Here is a 6000-nt window from a genome sequence, read left to right as displayed (position 1 = left end):
CATTCTTGAGTAATACAATATAATGCCTTAGCAATCTGAAATGATCACTCAACTCTCCCATTCCTCTATTCCGTATTGTTCCTCTCCCTTGGGCTTCGAGAAAGGAATGCACTCCTTCCCTACAATCTTAGCCAGGTAGACCAAGTATACTCTAACTCCTCTATCCCTTACACTCAACTCTCCCATTCCTCTATTCCGTATTGTTCCTCTCCCTTGGGCTTCCAGAAAGGAATGCACTCCTTCCCTACAATCTTAGCCAGGTAGACCAAGTATACTCTAACTCCTCTATCCCCTTATCTGACTCATTCTCCTTTTTCCTTTATTATTACAACCATGGGTACTACTCATATATCAAGAGGATGTTATAAGTTTGTTACAAAACAAGAAGGTTCGGTTTATTGCACAACAGTGAGTTCGGGTAGGGATCTGGGGCGGCAGCCAAATGGGCTGATTGGTCGCACCTCGCGATCATGGTGGACGATGCGCCAACAGCAAAGCCCACAATTGCTGTTCATAAAAATTATGTTTTTGGATTATCTCTAAGTTTGGATCCTCCCTTCCAAACTCCCTATGGCCTATTCTAACCGCCTTCGTCTGCTAGTGGTTATGTCGTAATGCCTTGTGAGATGAACTTGATGGGGTGATTGTTGAAATACCTTTGCTCGTAAGACCTCTTCATGGTACTTATCCAGGCATGCCCTATTTCTATCCTCTCATCAACTCTTCGGAAGTGCACATCAATGGGCCAGCCACGCCTCTGGATGCCTTTCACTTTTCCTCTCCTTTTTTTACGTAGCCATGTCTATGCTAAGACATGGGGCTCTTTTTGCTCTGGGTTGATAACACCCAAAGACCATTTGCTCAGGTTTTTTTGGCCTTCTTTTCCTGCCCGGACTCCATTTCCACCCATAGGGTGGTTTTTCTGTATGTTCCGACTATGGAAATTCCTTTCCCCATTTTGTGACTCCATTTTTGGCAAGGGGATGTAGCAGAGTAGCTCTCTGAATGAGTTTTTGCCTCCTCACTCGGATTCGTAAGTCATAAGAGCCCACTATTTCCATGTATTGCTCTAGATCTAGGGGAGGGGTTTCCTCCTTGTCCTGATGCTCCTACTGGAGAGCTACTTTGGCCCTATCTCTCTCTTTGACACTTCTAGCTTGCTCATTAATTTTTTAATTTCCTCCTAGTTGTAAGGTCTCATGGCACCTACCTACTGAGTGGTGTAGATTAAAGGTTGCATATATTTAAGGGTAGTTCCCTACCAGACGCCCATGCTCCTTAGGCATATTTTGTCCTAGACTCTTTTTCTGCAAGTCTTCTTTTGCCCCCTTTTCCCTTTTTACCCAGCCTTGGAAGTCCTCTATCATTTTATCTTTTTCTCTCACTTCCTCGACGTGTATCTCTTTGACGTTCATCTAATCCTATATTTTCTTGAGGTTAGCTTGGGCTATTTGCACTTCTTCTTCGTGTACCCTTATCATGGCATCCGTTTGTTCTTGTCTTTTCTAGAGCTCAATGCGAGTTGTTGTCAATGCGCAACATTTAGATCGTTCACTATCCTTTTTCCTCCTCCTCGTCCTCTTGTCACTCTTGCAAGCATGGCAACCTCTATATCCTTTTATGACTTTTATCCTATTTCTACTTCTCTTTGAACTCTTCAACCAAAGCCTCCAGCTCTTCAATTTATGCTCTCAGTGCAGCCTCGTAATTTTCTTTTTCCTCTAGTTTCTTTTCAAAAAGTTGCCCACACATGTTCCTTGATCTCCTCATCAAGGATTAGGTCCATTGATGACCCTTTGCATATAACAAGTCCTTTCCCCTTCCCATATGTTTTCATGACTCACTTCTTTCCATCTCCATTTAGGAGGGTGGACCTCATTTTTGAGACTTCCACTTCAGTCTTCAACTGCTCCTTTTCCCTGGTGGCACCTCCCCCCCATTGGTTCCGGCCTCCTTGGCCTCTTTGCTAGGTCTAGCTACTTCAAAAACTTTTATCGGTTCCAAGCCTATAAGCGGGATGGATTCATATGTTCGAATCCTCCCTCTAGAATTTAATCTTGTGAATGGTAGGGCACCATCTGTCTACAACAAGAAGGTGTGGGGGATTGAATTAAAGCTCTCAATTTGTTTAGATATTCCCCCCACACTTTCTTTAGATCCTCGATTGCATGACCTTCCCATTGCTCCATCTTTTTTGCCACCAACTTGTAGACATCCAAAAACTCTTTGGTGTCCAGGACCACTAGCCTAGCTTCTGCCTTCACCAACTCAATCTCATCTCTATCGGTTGTGGCTTGCACTTCCTTATGACTCTAAAGTGCTCCTCTCCATTAGGACCTCAATGGAAGGCTTCTTGGGCCCTTTTATTTGGCAGTTTAAGGAGTCAAACCTTTTCTCTTAAGAAGAAACGTTTTCTAATTAGAAGCTTCAAAATGGCTACTTTATTCGAATTTGAATTTTGGGGGGAAAATGGAATTTAAAATCTAGCGGACAAAACCATATCATGTAACATATCTATGGAAAGCTCTTGATGCGTAGATCACGAATCTATAATCTCCGCTCAAATCGGAGCTTGTATGTAGAAGTTATGGAGGTCCGAAAATTGTAAAATTGCCTCCCCCCTTTTGGGGGAAAAAGTGCACCCTTTGACCACTCTTACACCTCTCTTACAAACCCAACATTTTAGTCCACATGGCAACCCCCCATTTGGCTATTCCTTAATCACCTTGATTAGGCTTGGGCAAATTAAAGGGCCCAAGAAGACCCCATTCACTTCCTAATGTTAATAAGGCAACTTGGCCCTCTGTTATAGCCTGTCTTTCCTTGGCCCTCTCCAGATATATGTACAGTTGCACATTGTTTTGTTCCTTCTGGGCCATTGCTTACTTCATCTTCTCCATTTCCACTCTAATCTCTCTATTAACCTTCTGGAGATCTTGGATTTGGCTCTAAATTTCTTTCAGGCAATTTGCCTCCATCCTCCTCCTGCACAACTCTTCTTGCAAAGGTTCCTACTCGCTCCTTATAATCTAGTTGGCCATGTCCTTTTTACTAATCACATGATGCAGCTTGGTCATCTTCTTCAATCCATCTTTCATGCATCCTTGGAGGTAGTTGAGAGCTCCTTGCACCCAGTCTGTGTCAATGGATTCAGAAAAATTTATAGCACTAGCTACTGCAGAGAGATCATACCAATGTGCTTCAAGCTGCAAGGTTTGTAGTGGTTGTAGCCTCTTGTTTGCTACTGTTGCTCTGGCTGATGTGAGACAGGATGGACTTTCTAATTTTGGCCATGTCCTCCTTAAGTTGTTTGCTGCTTTTTACTTCAATTGGCCCACTACTCCCTTCCTTGGTAGTCCTCCCCTTCTTTCTTGTCTTCTTCTTGTCAAATTCAAAAATTCTTTTCTTTCCTAACATCGCCTCATCTTTTCCTTGTCTGGAACTCACTTGTTCCTCGGACTTCTTAGTAGCATCTTCTTTGGGGCCTGCGTCTTCCGTGTGCCTTGCATCCTCTTTTTGCCTGGCATCTTCTTTGTGGTCTTCCCACTTGTGCATTTAACATGGCTACCAGATAGGGGCCAATCTTTGTTTTTTTGTTTGGGTGGTTGATCTTTCCTATTTGGTCCTTTAGATTGTGATATAGTACTTCTTCTAAAGCCACCTTTTTTCTAGCTTCCGCAGCCTTCACCATCGCAAAGGCCTTTCTCGACATGCAATATGGCTTATGGGTGATATTGATCATCTCCACCACAAAGCACATTTTCTTTTGTCTGTCTTTCTCTGTTGTTCCAGTGATCTTGAACTCCTTGGACTTGCCCTCAAGAGCGGGCCTAATTCATTAATTAGGATGTCATCAATCAGTAGGCTTCATCTAAGCCTCCCCCTTGGTAGTCAATTTAAATACCTCAGTGATGTATAGGGGGTTGAACACTCTCTTCTCACCTAATGGGAAAGTGATGATATTCAATTTTTACAATTGCTCCATCTGTTCCATGGCCTTGAAGTTATGTTGAATCTCCTCCCAGGCCAACTTTGCAAATTACTTCAATCCCATCTTCTATGGGAATGCATATCTACCTCCTTATATAAGGTGCAAGAGAGGTACTCGAATTCTACCATTTCTTCATCTTTGAATGTGCTTGGTTTGAGAGAGAAGGCGGGGGTGAAAGCAATGTTTATTAGTAGTAGAGTTTAGAGCATAAGGTAGTAAGGAATTTTTGCATAGTGATTTGCGAATTACGCCTTCGGTAGAGAAGTATTTTGTCATTGTCGTGATGCACGCCTTCCCTAGGTATGGCCATAACTGCTCCGACATCACCATGATTTTCCCAAACACCTTTCACAATCTGACCATGAATGTGCTGCACCAAGGTCATTAAAATGACTAGGTTGATATAGGCAACTGATGCGACATGTTTCCCTTTTCATCTAGATGTCCTTTTTTGGGGCGACAACCTCAAGTTTCTTACCAATTCCACATTGCTGCTAGCTGGCTCCTCAATCTATGTACACACTGCAATCATATTTACATATGTAATACTTGATTTTGGATTTTATTTTCTTCTATTTTTATTTTCTCTAAAACCTTATCCAGCTTTCAATTCTTGATCATCTTGACTAGATTCGGCTCCTGTATTTATTGGGACATTCTCCTTCTCTTGACTAGACTTGGATTCTACTTGTTGAAAATTCTATGAATCTGGATCTAGACACACTTTTCCTTATGGACACACTCTTATTTATTGCTCTAGCATTCTTTCATAATAAGGCTTCAGCCTTATTATTAACCATTCACTAGTTTCCTTAGGCTTTATTCATCCAAACTTGTCAACTCAAATGTTCCTATCCCCATTTTTCTAACAATTTTGAATGGGCTCATCCATCTCATTTTCAATTTTCCTATGTGGGTCCCATTATTGATGAGAAAAGCAAGATTGCATCTCCTTCTTTGAAGATCTTGAATTTTATGTTCTTGTCCACTTGCAACTTCCTCCTTTTCTGTACACTTTCGGTTGTCCATGCATTGTGCAGTGTCCTTTCATCCAAATTAAGGAGTTTCTCAACCTTGTGTAAATTTGATTCTTCCAAAGAGAGCCTTTCTGATACTACAATCCTCAAGCTCTATGTGAGGAACTCCATGGGCACTACTGCCTCCAATCCATACACCATGCTAAAAGGTGTAAGTCATGTTACATTCTTTTACGTTGGTTGAAATGTGCACAATGCTAAGTGTGTAACTTTGTGTCCCAGTCGATCCTGTTCTCATTCACTTTCCCTTTAGGAATTTATTGGTGGGTTTTGCTTTCTCATTTGCCTTTGGGTAGTAGACTGTTGTTGAATTCTTATATACTATCATATGTTGTTCTATCAGCTTCTTGATCACTTCATTAAGGAAGTGGGTCCCTTGGTTATAGACTATCTCTATTGGGCATTCTAGTCTTGTCGTGATAGTTTAATAGAGAAACTTTTCTACTGATGGTACCTTACAGTCTCTAAGGGCCTTGGCCTCTACCCATTTTGTGCAGTAATGTGTAGCCATCAAAATGTATTTGTTTCCTATTTGCTGAGCTACTAGCTTGAATGGGCCAACAAAGTCTAGATCCCACTTCTAGAACGGCTCTAGGGGAAATATTGGATTGTGAGGTATTTTGCTACATCATTTGGTTACCCTAGCCTCTGGCACAAATCGCACTACTTTGTAAACTTGTGCATGTCTTTTAATGCAGTCAGCCCCATCACAAGCCCACCTAGAACACTTTACGCCCTGTAACTTCTTTGGAAAAGTGCCCTCCGCTTATTCCTTGGTGCGCTTCTACCAACACTTCATGTTGCGCATGTTCAAGGATGCATCTTCTTAGTATTTGATTAGTGCCCATCTTGTAGAGATGACCTTCTACCACCATGAATGACTTGCTCAAGAGAGTCAACTCTTTCCTTTGATCTCTGGACATTTACTTTGGAAAGGACAAGTCAAACATGAATTGTACCATCTCATCGTAC

The sequence above is a fragment of the Cibotium barometz genome, chromosome 17 (genome assembly GCF_041138505.1).
Source record: "Cibotium barometz isolate CiBa-2024 chromosome 17, ASM4113850v1, whole genome shotgun sequence".
Lineage (NCBI taxonomy): Eukaryota > Viridiplantae > Streptophyta > Polypodiopsida > Cyatheales > Cibotiaceae > Cibotium > Cibotium barometz.
Note: the sequence above shows the minus strand (reverse complement) of the source record.